The 22,382-nt window shown below is 38.8% G+C and overlaps 1 protein-coding gene across 6 annotated transcripts in view; it reads left to right on the forward strand.

The window, feature by feature from the left end:
• Positions 1-1,059: 1,059 nt before the first annotated feature.
• atp2b4 (ATPase plasma membrane Ca2+ transporting 4) overlaps positions 1,060-22,382 on the forward strand; it is a 97,571-nt gene continuing 76,248 nt past the window's right edge. For 3 of the 6 annotated variants that reach the window (XM_051123508.1, XM_051123511.1, XM_051123510.1), the window contains exon 1: positions 1,061-1,737. The gene's annotated coding sequence lies outside the window, so the exon portion shown is untranslated. Of the gene's footprint in view, positions 1,738-2,272; positions 2,403-22,382 lie in introns of those variants that run through there. The other 3 variants (XM_051123514.1, XM_051123513.1, XM_051123509.1) reach the window with 2 other exon arrangements.

Here is a 22,382-nt window from a genome sequence, read left to right on the forward strand (position 1 = left end):
TGGCGCTGTTACCCTTTTAAGAGTATGCAATAATGACAGAATTATAGGTAACCATGGCTACCAAACAGTAATGGGCCACCTGTGGGCTACTGGTTCAGTGAGGAAGCCAGAATGAGCTTAGTTTCAAAACACTGATGAGATTGCATGTCTGGACAGAATAAAATGATGTTTGTTCACCACAATGTAGGCCTGTTTGACTACAGCTCCCTTGTATCATGTTACAATCATCAGTTATCATGCCCTCACATTAGAGACACAAAAAACAGGTGTGAAATGTGAGAAAACTTAGTTTACAATCCCTCCCATTGTCATTTTGAAATAAGCAGTTTGAGCAGCTGCTAAATAGGTCTCAGCAATGCCCAAAACCACGTTAACATAAACAGACTAAAAAACAAAATTTGTTTTTAGTCCTCCTTCTATTGCATTAATATTTATTGGACATTGGCAAACCAACTTAAGATGCATTTCCGCCACCTATTGGACTGGAGTGATGTGAATTTTGAAGCGCAAAGCAAGGACTACAACTGCTGTCTGACTTGTCAAGCACATAAACACGCATTATTGTGGTAGTTGTAGTACTTCTGTAGAAACATTTTTTTTTTTTTTTTACAATAGGCCTAAATATGGCTTTAAAATTCACATAAAATATGAAGCTAATTTATGTTCCAGAACAAAGCTAGTCTTTAAATAGCATCAACCACAAAACTTTATTTTATTCATAAACTCAAAACAGCTATAAGAAATCTATATAATATAAAAATAAAAGTTGCTGGCTGGAATATGCTAAATCTCTTCTGATTTTCAGGAGAACAAATTAAACAGCTCTATTTAGCGACACCGCTGGCTTTATGACTGAAATCAGAGTCTTGTAAATTTTTAAATAGTGTATAAATATCCCAGCGTCACACAGCGTCGCACCACTGCCTCCGTAGTTGCATATCTCGCTTTATAATGACTATGTCTAGCAACTCGAGGTGTTGGGAATTCCAGGATCTGACCATTCATTTGCTTCAATTTTCCTTGTGATCCACCTTAAATGACTGATCCCACACAAGTCCCTCCCTCTCCGCCGCAGCTCTCCCAACCCTCAGACTGAATCTGTATCTTCCCTCTTTCGATTTCCAGCCACGGCAACCAGTGATTTAAACTGTCTTTTTCGTTGCGCGGTGAAAGCTTGCGTTTATCCGCACTTTTCCCGGCGGTTAAACGGGGGGCAACAAATAGAGCAGTTAACACGTAGAAAACAAGATTGAGAACCAAACAAAACTTGGATCTGTTGCTTTTGCGTTCCGTAACCAAAGCGGAACATACCTCAATCCCTCTTGTGATTATTTCCTCTTTTCTCTGGACGAGAAAAGGCTGTTGGATTGGGTTCGAGCAGACGGGCTTCTTACTTCTCAGCGGCGCGATATAAGAAGTTTAGACATGTTTTTAGCCTAAACGCGGAGGTCACATTTTACATGTAGGAAAGGCGACTAATTCCATCCTGCTGGTTGACTGGCACCAATTCTAAAGTTAGTTTCCAGATGTAGAGTAAACAAACACGGTTTGCAAGCGAAGAAAGACACTGCTTATCCGTGCAAGCGTTTACTTAGAGACCTTTTGCGTCTTTCTTCACTGGGAGTTTTGAGGAGAAGGCTTGTTTTTGAGGAGCAGGGCTTGTTTCTCGATGCACTGAATGAGGAGGAACGTCCCATGTGCGGCTTTCACTCTTTCTGACAACCCTTCAGCCCCAAGGTAGGTTTGTTATTTTTCCTGTTGTATTCTACTCATTTCCTTCACTTTGATTTTCCTATCCACAGGTGTGCGCGTTCATGTTCCATCTTGTAAACGTTCTCCAGAGCTGCTCAGGAGACCTGTTTTTGCCTGTTGCAAGTAATCATTTCTGCACAGCTTTTCAGTGAGCGATTTTAATCGTTTACAGATATTACACTAGCTCAACTGTAAAAATGCTTTTTTGGTATTCCAGTAACGTATATAACTGTCTGTTTCATGTAAACGTTACGCTTAGCGTTTTTGATTTTGTTATTTATGTATGTATTAGCGTATTTTAGTGCCATTTCATCACTTCTGTCAACGTAGTCACATAACGTTGAGGCGTGCACGTTTTGCATAACTGCCTAATAGGGGCTTTTAATGGGTACATTTCATGTGAAGAGTAAAGAAGCTCTCTTGCTGATTGATAAAGAGGTAATCAGTCGATCCCTCTGACGTCACCCCCTTGGGTACGGTCCACCGCGCCTCTTTCGCGCCTCTCTGGGTGTGTCCTCGCGCTATTGCGTCGAAGGGGAAACCCTGCAATTTGTTCCCCGTGAGGAGCTTCGATTCACTGTCCTGTGAGGAGAACAAAACCTACCCAGTCGTGTCAGAAAGAGAAGAACACGAGGCACATAGGCTTTCTGGTTGGTGTTATGTTAAAGTATGAATGTTAAATAAATATTCGTTTGGACGGGTTGAAGCTCTCGTCACCTTCAGGTGTCTTGTAATCGTTAGCCTCAGCAGCCTGAGGAGACGATAAAGCGGTGACACTAGTCATGACAAATGGGTTTAAAATGTCAAAATACGATATAAGCCCCACCTCATTACATCAGTGGTTAATATTAAATTAGTAATTCACCTAAAAATGAACGTTTAACAGAGCGCTTCAGTCGCTATTGACTTTAATGACAGTGGATGTGAGTGTCATTCTGACAAACATCTCTTGTGTTTCACAAAAGAAAATCACTCAGATAGGTTTTACACAACATTAGCTTCAAATTATTTAATTTTTGGATGAACTATTCGACTATTTTGTGTAAATGGTACTTTTGAGGACTTCTGATCCTCAAAAGGTAAGGTTGTGTGTATTTTTGTTTAGGTTTAAACTCCTTTTTCCCCCTGGCAAAAATGTTATCTTGATGTTTTGGAGGGCTGATGAGAGTCCTGTGAGACAAATCATAGCAGGTTAGTTTGTTTACCATGTCACATTCACAAAGTCTCCTTGTGTGGAAACTGGAAAGCCACCTCATTGTTTTATGGCCCACAGGGGATGTTCACTAGCTAATCTTCTGTTGGTGTGAGGGTGATTTACTTTGTGGAAATTTATGAGATGTTTAGTATGCCCACAGAATAATCACACGAGAAAGGTCAGTCATTATGAAATATGCTGTGATCACATTTAAGCTTATCCCTTCAGATCCACCGTAATCCAGGAGAATCCATCCCAAGGTTGAAGGACTGTTGTTAACCAAATGAGAGTGATTGAAACTGGCTGAGATCACGGTGTCATCTGATAGATTTGCAAACGGTACGCTCTCTGCGTGTTTCAATGCGGAGCGTCACGTGTGTTTGCGCAAATATCGTTCATGTTTCAGAGGAATTTATTAGTAATTAGTAAAGAACCTTCTCGAGGACATCAGTAAGCAGATATCACAGCTGAACAATACCACTTGTGTATGCGTTCATGTGTGTGGGTGTGCTTGTGCATGCTTTAAACTTTACATAACCTGTAGGGTGGGGGTGCTTGGAGCTATCGAGAAGTTTTCTTCTCTAGTGATTACTCCAGCCGACTGATGCAATTTATTGTTGTGCATATCAAGCTGTGTTTACCCTGCAGAGCATCTGTTCCCTCTAATTAGGGGAGAACTGTACTGTTCAGCCTCCCTCCTCAGACATGATCATGGGCGCTGGTGGTAACATCAGCCTGTACCGTGACTCAGGTCTCCCTAGTGTGACTACTGGCTATAAATGGGATAGCTATATCTACCAGCTCAGACTGTTGTGTTGAAAACACGACTAGAGGCACTTAATGAGCTGTGGGGGATTGTTTAGCGTGAAACAGTGTGGGGGATGTACCTGTTGAATTGGGCTGAAATGGAAATAAGGCCTTTGTTAGTGGGAGTAGAAGCTTCGGCATGTTGTCGCATAATGGTAAAATTTCAGGTGAATCTCATTGAAAAGTGCTCTGATAACATTTCTTTGAAAAAGCTGCAGAAATCAGTAGTATTATGCAGTTTTTCTAAAGAAAATCAGTATTTTGACATTGTTTAATTACAAGCAATTACTGCCGGCTCTCAAATTCTAATTACCATTGTTCTTTGGACAATTTGTAGTTTCCAAATCATGGAATTTTATTTATTTATTTATTTATTTATTTTTATTTTTTTTAAATCAGCGTACGTTTGTGCATTATGGTAATGAGAATAGCAGGGGGTGCTTTAAAGTCAGATGTTGTGATAATCTTCCATATGATATGTATCCAAGTAAAATGGCTTTTTGAATGGAAAAAATAATGTGTGGCAGGGCTTGGTTTAGTCCTTTGGGAATTGATTGGATTGTTGGATCGTTGTTGTTTGCTAATTGCTGCAATCTCATGTGAATGGTAGATTGCTGGAGGGGAGAAATTATTGTCCCACCTTTGTGCCAGTCCACACGTCATCAAAATAGACATGAAGCGATTGGGAGGGGGGGAGAGTTATTTATTTTTATTAAAGATTATGAGGTCACATGAATAAATAATAACATGCATGTATAAATGATTTATAATAAACGCTGCAGTGTCTGTTTGATTTCATGGTATCTTTAATATCACAATGCCCTAGAAAATATAATTTATAGGGATTTTAAGTAAAAAATTTAATTGCCATTTATTTTTAAATAATTAAGCAAAAGGAGCACCTTCTAATCAATAATCAAAAAATCTGATAAAAAATGTGCCCTCCCATTGCGAGGTGATGTTTCACTCCTTAAATTTTGTTTTATTTTTTTTAATGCTTTATAAAAATTTCCAAATAAAACAACAGAATAAGAACAAGTAGAATAATAATAAATTACCAATAAAATGAAATCTGTATTAACAAAAAATTATTTGTACTACAGAGGTGGCACAGAAGAACACAAAAGTGGCTTGTAGATGTATTTTCATATGTTTAATGAGGCTCAGAGGTGGCATTAGTGCAATCAAATTTACGAATTCTTGTTGAGATTAATGTTTTAAATTATAAAATTTGGAATACAGAAATAATAAATAATTTAAATAACTGAAATAATGCTTTAAAAATGAAACCGGTAGGTGGCGGCAAGTCACAGATTTAATTACTGAATCATATAATTTGACTCGTTCAAACGGCTGATTTATTCAGGAATAAAGCAAGTGACTGTCTTTATGAATAGGAAATTGAATTAGTGACACGTTCATTCATAAACGAAACACTGCTGTGTTTGAATGGAGATGCGCAATGGCTCAGTTGTGACTTGTTTGAGACTATTTTTGATGACGACAATAGTGCTATAGTCAGACAGTGTAAGTCACTTAATATTAAAGTCTTGTTTATTTAGCTGTTGTATTAAATTAATATCACACAGTAGTTTTCAGTTCCAAATGCGTCTGAAATGGTCGCAATGTAGAGCCCTGGTTAAAATATGTTCTTAAAGGGACAGTTCACCCAAAAATAAAAATTCATTAATTGCTCACCCTCATGTCGTTCCAAAACCCGCAAGACCTTCATTGGTCTTTGAAACTCAAATTAACATATTTTTGATTGTAGTACTCTCGATAATGGTGGAATCTGGTAACTCGCAGGTAAAGAATTATTTTAGTTTTTTTTTCTGTGCACAAAAAGTATTCTCGTAGCTTCATAAAATTACCGTTCAGCCACTGATGCCACATGGGCTATTTTGTCAGTGTTCTTGATGGTAGGACTCTTGCTGTCTCTGGAGGGTCAGAAAGCTCTCAGATTAAATAAAAAATGTTGTAATTTGTGTTCCGAAGATGAGCGAAGGTTTTACAGGTCTGGAACGACAAGAGAGTGAGTAATTAATGACAGAATTTTTATTTTTGGGTGAACTATCCCTTTAACAGAATTTGTGAGATTTACCATTTACTTTTATGTAAAGCAGACTGCCAAATGAGACTTTGAATGAAAGTATATGCAGTGATAAATCTTTGCCAGAGAAATATAGAAAGAACCAGTTTTTTTCCTTAACTGTTTCTGTACAATTAGGGCAGACGCTCAGTTGCCCTTCTATTACACATTAACGTTGTCTTGCGACAAAAAAGTTGTTTCCTGCAAGCTGCTTTTTCATTCTCTGTCAGCCGTGTGTTACAAAGATTTCTTTTGCGTTGTTTTCCCTGTAGTTTGCTTGTATTTAGGACATTAGCACTGCTAAATAGGAGAACATTTGTACCAGGGTTAAGTGTGCCAGTGTAATGATTACAGAGGTCAGGTGATTCTTAGCATCTGCGTGTTGTTTTCCTCTCCCCTGTCAGACAGTGTGGCATGCGTGCTCTGGTTTGACGGCAGAACACGCGACCAACAAACCTTGCAGGGATGCCGCGAGTCACATTGGCTCAGCTTGGGGGAAATGGCGAATGTACAAATAAATGCATAAAAAAATAATTTTGCATTAGCGGTGGGGTTCCGTGGAGCCTGGATGCTTGTGGATGTGAGGTTGCCCGGCATGCAGTGGCAGGCGAAAGATCTCTGCTGACTGAGATAAAAAGAGGGGCCTCCCTGTAACAGATGCTCATACTCATTCGTCTGGAAAAACAAACATGCTTTTTTATTTGTACGTTCCAATCACAGCGAGCTTCAACACTTGTGTTATCATCACTGGGAGCTAGTGGAGGCACCTCCTGCCCCAAATCACCCACTCTCAAACTAGCTGGAGTATGAAGATGTATTCTCCATCTCGTTTTTTTTCCCTCTTGCATTCATTTACTCACTGCATTACTCTCTTTCCCTCCCTCTTCTTTTCTGTTTCTATTTATCTTTCACCCTCCCACTTCTGTGTGATGTTTAATGCAATACTAGGGGTGTTTGTGTGTACAGTGTTGTTTGAGTGTTCGTGATTGCTGGTGATTCAACAGTCTTTAACTGTGTTTGCAGTTGCATCAACATTAGCAAGTAAGCAAAGTGAGTGTGTGTCTTTAAGTGTGTGTTTGTGTACATGACAGATACCATTACTGGGTACCTATGTGGGTTTCCATAGAGGATGAGTTTCCAGGCTCTGCCTCTGTTCTGAATGTAATCACAGTGCAACATATTGGCTGTTTGTGTAGGTACTGCATTACATAGCAAAGTGGTTGTCATACTTGCCTGGTGAAGTCTGCCTGATCAAGTCAGACCATGCAACCTCACCTTACAGACTGTGTGAAATCTCTTGAATGTTAAGACAGATTGCAGACACATTGCATGTTAAAGTTTGGTGTCAGTCTCTGGGGCCAGTCTTTTTTTTTTTTTTTTTTTTGGCACGTAACCCAGCAAGAATTTGGTCTTCCAGCCAAAAGGTGTTTAAAATATATTCAATATTGTTAGTATATTGTTATTATCGTGGTAACATGACGATACGAAACGATAGGTCTTCCAGCCAAAAGGTGTTTAAAATATATTCAAACTTTATATATATATATATATATATATATATATATATATATATATATATATATATATATATATATATATATATTTTAATATAAAAGGTCTTTAAAGGAGAAGTCCACTTCCAGAACAACAATTCACCCCCTTGTCATCCAAGATGTTCATGTCTTTCTGTCTTCAGTCGTAAAGAAATTATGGTTTTTGAGGAAAGCATTTCAGGATTTTTCTTCATATAATGGACTTCAATTGTGCCCCCGATTTTGAACTTCCAAGAAGTAGTTTAAATGCAGCCTCAAAGGGCTCTAAATGATCCCAGCCGAGGAAGAAGGGTCTTATCTAGCGAAACAATCTTTAAAATATACAAAATTTTCTTTTTTTTTTTTTTTCCCCAATTCTTTTTTTTTTTTTAAATATCATATTGTGGACTTCATACAGCAGTATTATCATATCGTGAGATTTTGATGTCGTTACATCCCTAGCAAGGATGTATGCTGTTGATCAAATGTAACAGTAATGTCTTTGTCACATTTGATTTGTTGCAAAATTTTCAAATAATTGTCATTCCTAACTTTTTATTCATCAAAAAATTCCATTTCCACAAAAAATATTAGGCAGCACAACTGTTTTCAACATTGATAATGACCAAATATCACCAAAAGCATATCAGAATTATTTCCGAAGGATCATGTGACACTAAAGACGTGACACGAATGGATGCTGAAAATTCAGTTCTGTCATAAAAAAATTAATGTCTAATTGTTATATCTAAATATATTATAAATATTTTCAACTGTAATAATGTTTCACCATATTACTGTTTGTAATTTTAAATGCAGCCTTTGTAAGCATCAGTGAAATTTTATTGATCCCAAACATTTGTGTCGTTCCAAACCCGTAAGACCTTCATTCATCTTCGGAGCACAAATGAAGATATTTATGTTGTAATCGTAGACCTTTCTGACCCTGCATAGGCAGCAACGCAACTGACATGTTTAAGGCCCAGAAAGGTACTAAGGGCGTTTTTAAAATAGTCCAAGTGACATCAGTGGTTCCACCATGTTATGAAGCTATGAGAATACCTTTTGTGCGTTTTTGTTTTTTTTTGCGCAACAGAAGTATTCTCGTAGCTTAAAAAAAAATTATGGCTGAATCACTGATGTTACATGGACTATTTTAATGATGGCCTGGTGTTTGACTATCTTTCTTGGCCTTGAATGTGTCAGTTGTGTTGATGCCTATGCAGGGTCAGAAATTCTTTCATCGAAAATATCTTAATTTGTGTCTTACAGGTTTGGCATGACATGAGGGTAAGTAATTAATGACAGAATTTTCATTTTTGGCTGAACAATCTCTTTAAAGTCTGTTGTCATTTATGCAATAGTTTGTTCCACTCCTATAGCCTGATGTATTGCCATGTGAATATTGTCTTCTCACGGTTTTGTTAAGCCTGTTGTGTAAAATGCTGCTGTTGTGTTTTGTACAGTGTTATCAGCCATTTAGCATAAAAGCAAAATTGGAGACGCACAAAGCAGCCAAGCAAGTTTTCAGGACCTGTTTTGCACTCCAAGCGAAGAAGTGTCTCCGAAGGCAGTATATACTTTAACATTATTAGATCAAATGCACCTTTTCATAATATTCTGTTTTACTGGTGCTATTTCTTATAATTCAGCAAGAGAAACTGGCCTTAGCTCAATGAGACAGCAGCCTTCCTGGCTTTATCAGAATGATAGCGCAGCTCCTGCAGCCCACGCAGCAATGGCAGTTACATAACAATCACTGATGTCTCCCCGCGCAACTGTTAGAGTCAATCGACAGGTCCCACGATCAACCTCCACTGCTGGCCTTGTACTGTGGGCCATGGTGGGCGGCATAGTCCCTGGGTGGTGGGCAAGACAACAATGACAAAGCCATGTAGTCAATAACATTCAGCGTGAGCCTGGGTGGAAGAGGATGTCCTAATTGAATGGGGAAAAAATCTGTACCAACAGCCACAGATGAGCAAGAGCCTCAGAGGTTACACTCTTCAAGGGCAAATGAAAGAGCCAAAGGCACTTTGTGTACTTATGCTGTCTGTAAACGCAGGCCCAAAACTGATGTGGCAACTGTCATAACTTGTTCTTGGTTATTATTGGCCCATATTTAATTCCATTTGCATTAAGAGTGATTCACTTTATGTGCTGCCTGTGTTCTAATCAAAGCTGCTAGCAAACAGAAAACAGGGAAATGATAAGCATGGGCCCATCCACCATTACAAACACATTCTTCAAGATTGAACTACCTCATCAGCTGTTTCATCTCAATGAGGTATCTGTCTCTGGCCTTTTCTGACCATCACTTTCCCCCGCCTTCATCTGAAAGATGAAAGCTGTCAGATACCGTTGTGAGGCAGTGAGAACGAGATGCAGATGAAGAGAGAGAAGTGGGGTGAAAGGGATTAATGTCTCAGACAGTGTGACAGACCCATTAAACAGATACTGTCAGATTCCTAATTAAATGTTTTAAAAGACAAGGGTGAGAGAGCGCCAGATAACCGAAACGTTTGAGGGTCTTTGCAATAAACAGTCTTGCGGGTTGACTACCTGTATAGCTTTTTGACTTGTTGCGGATGGGATATGGCAGAAAACACTTATTAGGTACTTCAATAAATGTCAAGTGGAAAATATTTATTTTTGCTATTTTTTTTTTTTTTTTTTTTTTTTTTTTTTTTTATTTATTTTGCCATAAAGAGGATTATAATTGTTAAATAAAAGATGTGGAACAAACCTGACTTTTCCTGGAATTTGTATTTAAAATTCAAATGATTGATGCTTGTATGAAGCCAAAATGTTGTTTACAGAGTTTTACTCGTATTTTTTGTGTTGCTGTTCTTTGCCATGCTTTATTTGGTTGTAGTTGTTTGTGCCTCAGAGGTGCCTGGCAGAGGCACGGTTCTAATTTAGTTGCTGGGCGTCTTGCCAAGTGGGAAACTCTTGGGCATGATGCCTCCTATCGAGGCCCTCCCTGATCTCTTTTGCGGGGTTACGGTGTTGGGATCTGTGTGAACTAAAGGCCACCTGCTGACCAGTGCAGCTTGTTGATGGCAGAAGCAGCCTGTCCTAACCTAGCCTCTCGTTAACAAAGCAGTTATGCTGTATAACATGGCAAAGAGGTCATATCATGCATTTTTTATGACTTAATTGTTTTTCCCTGAGGTCCACTTAGAGTGTTAGTGAAGCTTTCTGTGCCAAAAATAGTTATATTTTAGTTTTTCCTTACTTTTTGAGTGACAGAATCATAATGCTTGAAATGTGACTGTAAAAATGATGAGAAACTTAAAATTGTTTAACAAAATGTTGGGATTCTTCTGAAGGATATGTAGAGCGGCAGTTTAAAAACAGTTTTTTTTTTTTTTTGGACTGGTAAGTTTGAATTCTAAAGTCACTGTTTTCATAGTACATATTTTTTTATGAAATGGCCTGTGAAAATACACTATGGCTCTAATCTGATTATCCTCAGGTGTGTGAAATTTTGATATCTGTCTGTGTCATCAAAAGCAGAATTGTGTGAGACTATTTTGTTGATCTCATGCTGTTCTTTATGATGGATGCAAAATACTGTGTCATGCCTTCTTACCTGCCTGACAGTGACGTACGTTTCCACATCATGTTTCTCACAGAGATGGAATAGCTTGTTTGGTTAGTGGATGAGGGTGTGGCATACACACATTGTTCTTTTCAGTGTTTACAGAAGACATTTTCCTTTGAAACCTTATTGTTTGACATGTCGCTGATAGGTAATCTCCACAGTAACAGTTTTTTTTTTTTTTTTTTCCAAAACTGATTGATAAATGTAATGTTTTTATTTTCCACATTTTTTTTTTTTTTTCTTTCATCATGTGATTAGCCGCTTTCCTCTCGTGGCATTAAGGGAAGTTTTGCATCTATCTTAGCTCTGTCACGGGTGGAAACTGTCGTGATGTTGTTCCATTCACTGAGACACACCCAATATATTCATGGCTTGGTAGTGAATGTGGAGGTTGTGGACAGCACAGGGAGGGTAAAATGGGTCAAAAATGCACAAGTTTCCGAAACCCACATGCTAACTCCCCACACAAGAACTCTCAGTATTCAAGACAGGCTGTAGTAAGGAATGAAATGCGACCATGTGAGTCCCAAGTCAGAGAGGAGTGGAAGAAGGAGCCTTTGTAGATCGCGTTCTCCTTCCCAACTTTTTCCACTGCTGCGCGAGGCCGGCTGTTAATGCGGTTTTGTGTGTGACAAGCAGCATAGGAGAATGTGGTATGATACGCCTAGTGTTGGACAAGAATTTCTGTCCTCATCGCCACTGAAAAAAAGGGGCTTTACAAGAAATTCCATTACCCCATTTAAAAAAAAAATAATCTATTATGGTTCCCAAATGTTCTGTGTTTGTGCATAAGTTGCTAAGTGGTCAGACTTTGCATATGCTAGCATCTTGTGACATGCATTTGTGCGTCTCTGCAGAAAAAGGTGCCTTGTTCTCAACCACATGGTTTATTTCAGACATCTGAGCAGCTGAATTTGTGGAAACCATTTCCAATTCATTGTAGTGCAAATGATACATGTTTCATGCAGTTCGGAGTTTGATCTTTTGCAGTGTAACAGAACGTTTGCCAGAAGATGGACTCCTTTGAATTGAATTTCCTACAGGGTCATTGGCTGACATTGGGTGCGCCTCTGTGGTCAAGCCTTATATCAGCCAATTTCCCTGCAGATGTCAAAGAGAAACCCTGAGATGGATGGGAGCTCACAGGCTGCAGCTGGCCTTCAACTGAACAAGCTTAAGGTCTTTTGGAAGCTCCCTGCGGCTCAATCCCAAGTCGTGACGAAGCGAGAGAGACAACAGATCAGATGTGGCAACTGTTGACCTCCTCCCTCTCAGGCGCCACTAGAGTGCATCTCCTCATGACAAAGTGAAGGGCCTTCACTATATCAAAACAGACCAGGCTTTGACAGCTATTGTAAAACTGTTCAGTTGCTAAGCCATCACATCAAGCAGTCCTTTTAATTAAAGGCAGGCAGTGCTTTTTAAAATATGTGTGCGCTATTACAAATGTAAAAAGAAAAGACTTTCAAGAACATCAGTGATTTTTGGTAATGCAGACATTCAAAAAAAAAAAACATTAGTCCATTAGTCTGTTAACATTCAGTTGACCCTGCTCTGTTAAAAATAATTAACCACAGTGTTTGGAAAATAAACAGCATCATCTTTTTAAAATCGTATGGTTTTTTGGGGAGATATGTGCTGCTAGTTTTCGAAGCAGTTGGATAAAGCAGATCAAATATCACTCACACATTTTCTTCAGAAAATGTAAGAATCTAATAAGTTACTGTAGCCGAATATACCGCTGCTTTCGTGTTGAGTTTATACGCTGGGGTTGTATTGTCAGAGCGCTAGCACACAATTTTCATTCTTGACAGTTTGTAAGACCATCCACAGTAGAGATGATCCTCGGAGGAAAAGATCTTGTTTTGATCCAAAGCTGTCATGGTGTTAGACTTCTCATAGAGTGGCAGGCTTTTTTGTAGTTGTGTGTGTGGTGTTGGGTTTGCATTAAGGGTGTTGTCCATTGAGAGCAAGACTCGAGCATTTCTATGTAGATAGGCCTGCTGAATGGAACAAAAAGCACAGAAGTCACAAGGGTGCGTGTCTGTCTGTGAGTGTCTCAGCCGTTGACATTTGGTTTAAAAAGCCTCTGTCGCTGTCTAATAATTTGTAGCATAAAAGGGAGCCTCAGCAGGAGCTGCCTAGTCAGTGAAGATAACCCTGTATGTACGGATAGTTTTTCCCTCCAGAGCAAAATGGGACTTACAAGCATAGAATGTGACATCTGTAGACATTGTCAAGACTCCATCCATCCATCTCGGGCTTAAACAGACACAGTGAATTCGTAGAAGCTCGGCGGAGAAAAACTGGAAGGCAGGGTGGGTTGAGCGAGAGCAGAGATTGGGGTTGGGGGTGGTGGTTTCAGACAAGAACACATGACATTCATTCCAGTTATTGGCAGAACTGTTGATGTGAACTGAGCCACATTGATTGCACAGACAAATCCTAGGCAGTGTTGCAATGTGTTTAGACATGTTTTGCTGGTGGTATAATTTTCACAAGCTGCAGTGGTCTTGAACTTGCTCTGCGTTGAGAGACGGCATGTTAACTTAGCGAAAGACGCATAGATGGAAGAATATTGCCTTTGGGCTTGCATGTCACATGTTTGGACCAGGCAGACAATGTTTCTTTGTAGCCATTAGAGAGAAGAAACTGCTGAGGTGTCACAAATGGAATATTTTAGTTCTTGAAAAACCCTATGGAGCGTCATGATTAAGATGCTGTGCAATCTTTTTCCATGATTCATAGCATTTTTTTTTTTTTTGTAATTGTAAATGTTTTCTGCAACATCTGCATTATTGTTGCCTTAGGACAGTTTTGGTCATTCAGTGTTAGCCATCAACTCCTATAATGCCACTGTATTTATAGAGAAGCGCTGGTAACGTAGCACCCACTCTCTTATGAAGCAGTTTTGCCCATTAGTTAGACTCCTTTATAAACGTTGCATCAGTGCCTTCATTAAAAAACATTATTGGACTACAATAAGTGATTATAATGACTCTGGGATTTGTTCGGCAGTGTTTCAGTGATAACCAGCAAGTTACGCTGGGCTGCAATTAGAAGAAAATGTCTGTAATTCCTGATCTGATTTTGGTGTACTCCACTATTTATATGCTAAATAATAGTGATTTGTGTTTGGTTTGTATATTGGATAACTTATTTTACTAAATAATCACTTTTATGTTGGACAGATAAATTTGGAAAACGATTTGGGTCAGGGGTCCCAGATTACCAGAGGTTAGTAGCCAGATTTTGTTCTCTGGCAGGGGCCAGTTGAACGGTTACAGCAAATACAATTGTTCTTACAGCCATGAGTTTTGAATTAAAGTATTCGTTCACTTCCAGAATAAAAATTTCCTGATAATTTACTCACCCCCATGTCATCCAAGATGTTCATGTCGTTCTTTCTTCAGCTGAAAAGAAATGAATGCTTTTGAGGAAAACATTCCAGGATTTTTCTTCATATAGTGGACTTAAATGGGGATCAACGGGTTGAAGGTCCAAATTGCAGTTTCAGTGCAGCTTCAAAGGGCTCTACACAATCCCAGCTGAGGAATAAGGGTCTTATCTTGCAAAACAATCTGCCAATTTTTTTATTTTTTTTAAACCACATATGCTTTTCTTGCACTAGCTCTGTGACGCGCGTCTATGACTTCACACATTACATAATCACGTTGTAAATTTCACGCGCGATTAATTCTTTATCTGTGTTCTCCGGTTCAAAAAGGTAGGGTGGGGTGGAAAAACTCTGATTGTATTTTCTCCCTCAACTTCAAAAATCATTTCAAACTCATCCTACATTGCTGCAGAAGTTCTGACCCAGTCTTTGCAAAGTGAACATGCAAAGAAGATCAGACACCCTTAACAAAAAGGTTAAAACAGCGATATAGGACTATTTTGAAGTTGAGGGAGAAAATATGAGTTTTTTGACATACCCTGGGATCATGCATCTGGGATCATTTGAAGCCGCATTTAAAATGCATTTTGAAACTTCAAAATCGGGGCACCATACCAGTCCATTATATGGAGAAAATCCTGAAATGTTTAACTCAAAAATAATAATTTCTTTACGGCTGAAGAAAAAGACATGAACATCTTGGAAGACTGAGAGAAACAATCTGTTATTTTCTAAAAAAAATAAAAAAAATAATGCAATTTATATACTTTTTAACCTCAAATGTCTTTGTCCTTGCCTTGTCTAGCTCTGCATGAACTGTGTATTCCGGTTCAAGACAGTTAGGGTATGTCGAAAAACTCCCATCTCATTTTCTTCTCCAACTTCAAAAACGTTCTACATCATTGCTTTACCCTTTTTTTTGTAAAGGGTGTTCGATCTTTTCATGTTCACTTTGTAAACACTGGGTCAGTATTTTTGCAGCGATGCAGGATGATTTTTTTTTTTTTTTTTTTGGATGAGTTGGAGGAGAACGTGAGCCCTTTAAAGCTGCATTTAAACTGCATTTTCACCATATCAGTCCATTATATGGAGAAAAAGCCTGAAATGTTTTCCTTAAACATGATTTCTTTATGACTGACGAAAGAAAGACATGAACATCCTGGATGTCAAGGGGGTGAGTACATTATCTGTAAATTGTTGTTCTGGAAGTGGACTTCTCCTTTAAGATTGTATTCATTTATTATTAATTAGGCTTTTCCAGGTCTAAAAATCACAAAATTATGGGTGTTTTTTTTTTTTTTTAATGATTTTATTTTGCGTTCATGTTACTGAGAACCCCACTCCCCTTGAGAATTGCGCAGCCCCCTGGTTGAGAGCCACTGATGTAGACGCTTGTTTGTTAATTTCAGGCTTTAATTAATGTTTAATTTTGTATTTCTGTTTCACAAGGTCATGTGTGTTCTTTACTCTCAGCATTTATTTGTTCATTTCTGCTGTGCATGTTTTGAGGTTAGTTTGCTATTTATCTCCCAGTTCCTCAATTTTTTTTTTTTTCAAAGCCCCATAAATCATGCTAACACAGCATATGCAAACTCATACTTAGGTATCCGGAAGTCATTCCAGTGCGATGATTTTACTCTGATTACTTGACTTACCTGTTGAAGGCCTCACCCTTTACCTGATAAAAAGAGCACAGACCACACAGTGAACACTGCTGCTCGTTAACACAACTCGGCAATTAAAAAAAACCTGAAACCTCGCATCTGATGTTGCATTTCAAAGCGCTTCACTTCAAAGCTCTCCTAGTCGTCACTCAGGTGAGATGGCGCAATGTCAAGCTGTTAGGAGAAGTGCCACACTGCGAACTAGGTCATGTTGATTTATCCTTTTTGGCGAAACATGCAAGTCATCTGTCAGTACTATTACCGAAGAGTTTGGCCTCTAATTTGTATTCGAACACTTCCTGAAATGCAGGAAGCCATCCATCAGCTGGTGTTTGAGATCCTATAGCTTATGAAGGTTTCAGTTCTTATTTCAGCATATACTAAACATTTGCGCTAGACGCCTTTTATCTCTGCTTCTTGCTGAGGCTTGTTGCTTGCTTGTGTGTGTGTTTGTATGTGTGGACTTGTTTTTATATCCTTGTGGGGACCTAAACCTGAATACACACAGAGTCATGGGGACTAGTGTCACCATGGGGACCTAAATTGAGGTCCCCATGGGTACAAAAGCTTATAAATCATACAGAATGAGTTTTTTTGAGAAAGTAAAAATGCAGAAAGTTTTCTGTAAGGGTTAGGTTTAGGGGTAGGGTTAGGGTAAGGGGATAGAAAATACAGTGTGGAGAGTATAAAAACCATTGCACATATGGAGAGTCCCCATAAGGATAATAAACCAGACGTGTGTGTGTGTGTTCAGTTAAGGGATAGCAGGGATGCCGAGGGGGTTATGCAACATTTGTTGTGGCGTTTTATTTTAAAGCTCAACTGCCGCTCAGCCCTTGCACAACGTGAATGTCAGCATGTGTGTTGATTGTTTTTTTGTTTAATGAATCTGAAGTTCATCCAGTCTGTCTGGCAGTCAATTTTCTGTAACAAGTACACATCAAGAAGGTTCACTCTCGACGCAAAGGTCACAAGAGTGACAAGATGTTAATTCAATAAAAGTGACTGGGATGGCCGATCCGCACGGCTGCTATATATATATATTTATTTATTTATTTATTTTGTTTTGTTTTGTTTTTTGTTTTGTTTTGTTTTTTTTCCTAGGATTGGGTTTAAACTTGTGGAATATGTCATTAGCATGGAGGTGGTTGACAAATATAGCTTTAGACAAGAAATATCATGCAACCACTTCACCGCCTACATGAGAGCAGGGTGGTGTTTATTTTCCAATGTATTTAAGTTTCCCTAAAGTCATTTGGAATTTTTCCTTTTCCCGTCTCCCTTTTTTTTTCCCTTGCTCTGTAGGTAGTGTTTTACCACCTCCTTCCTTCTTTCCTGAACACGCCCTCTTTCTTGCCGGCTGACAGCATGGAATAATTTCTGTGGAGGCTGGGTCCACGCAGTCTTTTGGGAGTGGCTTGGAACGACGGGCACAAGAGCAAACACAGTCGTTTTTCTTTGACTGGTACAAAACCCAGGCTGGAGAGAAGAGGGAAGGAAGAGGAAGAGAGAACATGCTGGTGTGCGGAAAGTTTTCCTCATCAGATTTGTAGTTAGCAATTTAAAAATTCTCACAATGGAACTGCAGGAATGTGCTTTGTGTGCTTCGACCTGTTTTGATTGATAGTTTGGAATAGCATACGTCCGCTTGTCTTTGCGTTTGGCTGGTTTCTGAACTGCAAGACGGGACTGGAATGCCTGGAATTAGATTTCAGTCTTTGGTTAGGGTCTGCAGAGCTGAACTCTTACAACAAACACTCTCACGCATTTGTACGTGCAGAAATTCCTATACAATTCCAGACTTGTTGTGTGGCATTCCAGGTGACTTTAAGAGAATCCCATGATGCAGATGCCAAAACATGCCTGTCTTGTTTAAGAAGTGCATAAATGTCACCACCAATTTGTTATAGTAATTACAATATTCTCCACAGAAAAAATGCAAGGCTCAAAAAGACGGCACCAGTAATCTCCAGTCAGCATAGTCCCAGCTGTTTTATTTCAGTCGTAACATCTGCTGTGACCGAAGTTGGGAACGATTCAGATCTTGAGGAATGTGCTATATTTGTATAAAGTACTAATCCTCTTTACTAAGTATTACGGTGTCTTTACTGCTACCAATTTATTGGACATGTGTGGCGATTAGAGGCTATTGATGCTTCTGTATTTATGAAGTTTTCTTCTTTAATAATTAGTGGTGGACTGATATGGGTTTTTCAATAACCAATACTGATATCTAGAGTGCAGGGTGGCAAATGGCAGATGTCCAAGCAGTATTATACAAACGAGAGCTGTTGTACTTAATATCAGATATTCAGTGTCCGTACAACAGCATGATGGACCTATTTCACTGACTGCTGTTGCATTTCCACAGTTAACATCATAAATCTAGCTTTTCCATTATAAAAGCAAAAAATCTAGTGCATATTTATGCCACTGTAATATTTTCTTTGCAATAAATTATGACAAACTAATAAACACTGTTGTGATGGGGTTTCTAATGCAGCTGTAAAACTGACTTTTTATTCTCTTCTGACTGCTGTAATCATTTCTATTTTTTTTTCCCCCACTTTTATATATTAGCGGAAATACAATAGTGAATTTCTTTTGTTGCTGGAGCAAGTTTCCAAACCCAGAAATTAAAAAAAGGCCCATTGAGAGATGATATTGTAATTAGTATAAAATGAGTGGCATTTCAGACACAATGACCAGCTTGAGTAAAATGTTAAAGTGATGTTATATAAATTATCTTATAATGTTGCTTTATTTTAGTTTAAATGAGTGAGCATGAGTTGTGTAAGTGTTTCAAATGCTTTGAAACATTTTAATTATTTGAAACGAAGCTTATGCATAGCTGCAAATTAAGTGGACACCTTTTTTCACACTTAATTACTTTTATTTACTTTTTTGGAAACATTACATGAGCAGAATAGCACTTCTATTAGTCAAGTGGACAAGCTGACATAGATAATCTCAAGATGGGATTGGCTGATAATCGGTCTAATGCTAGAAATATGTAGTGGTCCACAGCCGTGTGCAGTGCAAATGTATCTAAAAGGTCAAACCTTGTATGTTCACACACCCATTTAATCCTGAACATTTTCTGAGTAGCATGCATACACTTGTTGAAAAAGAAAAAAACTCAAATGTTGGCATGCTCATGTAGCGTTAGTTGTCCAGAGCCTAATCGGACACCAGTATTTGCCATGAGTCATGCTATAACTAACCCAGTGCAGTCAGTAATTCAGGAATCCCCTCCCTTTACACTCATCGTCTCTTTATTAATAGCTCACATCCAGCCCCTGAATATGCCCAACTTCCCATGACTCCAGAACGGCTGATACGTCTACCTTTGCCCTTCCTTCCCGTTGCCCCCCGACTCTCGAACTGACATCTGATCAGTCTGATGACAATGGGATAGACCTCCGACACCACTCGCTTTGTCTGGTCTGGCCATCTGTTGACTTTTGTATTTTGTATTTTCAGATGGTCTGGTGAAACTTGACCAGCATTTGCTCATGTTTCTGGAGAACAGTATACATGATGGACTGAGGTGTAATGGTGCTGTTGTTAATAAGTTTCACAATGACTTAAGCAGTCACGGGGTGTTAAAAATGATCCTCGCTCTCTGCAGTACAGAGCTTTGCTTTTTCACATGTACTCCTTGGTCATTTGCTTCTCTCAGCTTCAGTGACTGAAGTATTTATCAAATAGACACATGATCAGGGCAGAGGCAGTGGTTTGGGACGGCTGCCCTGCAGTGTTCACACTGTGCAACTATTCTCGGTTTGTTTGATGTTGTTGGTATTCAGAGGGCATGGGGGTGGGAAATCAATGTTGGTGGGCTGGTGACTGACCAGGAGAGAAGTTGGACCACCATGGGTTTTTTTTTTTTTTTTTCCCCCACATTCTCGATTGCAAAGCAGTGTTTTCAACATTTTGCATGAACATTTACATGGCCGTTTCCATAACATTCTAATGCATAAACCCAAAAGCTTTCTAAAAATATCGCAAGGAATGTCAGTGTTTAGTCCATTTACCGTTTACATGAGTGCTTTAATTTGATAGCTGGGATGCCAGCAATTTTGCAAAGCGTTAAAACCCATCGTTGTGATTATTTCTTTTTTTTTTTTCTCAAGGTTCAGTGTTGTTTTGAAGTGCTTATGTAAGTCGTAATGTGTCTAATTATCACCTTTTCTGCTAACCATTTCATCGAATAATTAGAGGTGAGATTAAAAATAGCTCACATTTAGATTTCATGATGATTTGACAGGTGAGCCTGGTGCTTTAGCTGCGTCCAAAAGCTGAAAAACTGAGCAGGCAGTAGTATATGGAAGATTGAAAGGCATCAAGGCATGTCACAATCACAATTTGATGTTTGCTTAAATATGTATGCTTAATGCAGAAAAAAAGATATACTTAATGTAGAAATGGTTAATCAGAGAGTTTGCAAATTGAATCAGTTTATTAATGTCCATCTTTGTTTATTTTTTCAAATTTGTGACTAAACACGTTATAGATCTTTGATATTATGGGAAGTGCTGTTATACTGCTCTTTTGTTATTATACTTTAAAATGTAATTAATTCCTGTCGTGGCAAAGCCGAATGGTCAGCAGCCGTTACTCCAGTCTTTAGTGTGTCATGCTCAAAAAACTTAGAATTTCTTCTTATCAGTTTTGAGAACAGTTGTGCTGAACAGTTTTTTTCAGGATTCTTAACAGCATTTATTTGAAACAGAAATCTTTTTTGTAACATTAAATGTCTTAACCGTCACTTTTGATCATTTTAATGCATCCCTGATGGGGAAAAAAAGTATCAAATTATATGAACTCTTTCCCCGGCAGCATTTTTAAATAAAAGTTTGCCAAGCACTGCCAGCATTTTTGATCATTTTCACAAAATTTTCATGGCCCTCAGAATATTTTGTTGTATGAATGTCTGAATATGCAATATGCCAAAGGAAAGATCAGAGCTTCTGCTTTAAAAACAAAAACCTCCGTTTCATTATAGCTTTATGCTTTTAGTTTTTATCAACACTTGAATATGGGTAAGTTTGATTTGATTGAAAACAAAAACTAAAAGCTACATTTTAAACAAAAAGCCAAGAAAATTGTTTTTGTCAAAGAGTACGCCCGAATCAAATTCAGATCGATGATCGAAACATAGATAGAACAGATTGCGTCCATCAACACCCCTAAGGCTTGCATGGTTCTATACCAGTTCCTGGGTCACCATTTCATTTGGTTACATTAGGCAGTTTTCATTTATATTTATATTTTTATCCAGACATTCAGTACTCTTTCAGAGGATGTGTAATAGTGCCTCCTACCTAACATCAGTGGCAGGGAAAGAGTTTAAAAAAAAAAAACAAAAAACAAACAACCAAAAAAACTTGACCCTAGACGTTTGAATGTTCTCTGTGTTCCTATATAAAACACTGTCTGTTTACCCTTTGACTGCCCAGACCATGCCGCTTTCTCAAAATGGCCAAATATTAGGAGCAATGCATTCACACAATGAATGGTACAATGCATTCTTAAGCAAAGTTATTTTATTTTCCTCTGTCAGCAGAAGCTGTTGAGGAATTCTTGGAAGAAATCACCAAGACTGGTATTCGTTTTCTGCTGTTGATCGATATGAGCCGGTCCAGAGCTCAAGGTTAAAAACGCCTCTTAGTAATTTAGATTTATGTTACTCTCCAAAGAAAACCCGCAGTTCTCAGAAGCAACCACTACTGACTTTCTATTTGATTTAGATGTAGTGTTTCTTACCCTCAGAACTTATCTCGGCAGCAGAGTGGAAAGAACTGAAGTTATCACAGAGTTGATTTCATTCAATAGGATTATAGTCAGATGTTGATGCTCGGCTCCAGAGCGTACTTGCCCTGAGGAATACCCCGTTCTGTCCTCCCACGTCCATGCCTGATGCAGGTCACAGGCCTCATGAATTTGGTAAGATGCACCAGCGCTGTGTGCCGGGAGGAGTCGATGAACATGACTGATCTCCTCTGCTTCCTTTTTCCCTTTTCTTGTATGTCTTATGTGGCTAATTTACAAAGGAAAGCATCTCACCAGCAACCACAGACGGTGTGACTAGGTCCTCATCGTCTGTGATATCAGAAAGTGCCCAAAACATGGGCTCAAGTCTCCTGCTCTCAGCAGAATGGTGTTCATTTTCTTGAGGCCTGTTCTTCTGCCATTCAACCTTGTTTGTTCTTCCATCAGCCAGAGAATCCAGAGGGGACCTGTGGCTCAGGTTGTATTATGTCTGTGGGTATAGGAAAAAAACAAGAAAGGACCACAGTGTTTGCCATCTTGTGAGAGCCTATTAGTCGAGCTCGT

Source organism: Labeo rohita, chromosome 11 (assembly GCF_022985175.1).
Source record: "Labeo rohita strain BAU-BD-2019 chromosome 11, IGBB_LRoh.1.0, whole genome shotgun sequence".
Classification (NCBI taxonomy): Eukaryota; Metazoa; Chordata; class Actinopteri; order Cypriniformes; family Cyprinidae; genus Labeo; species Labeo rohita.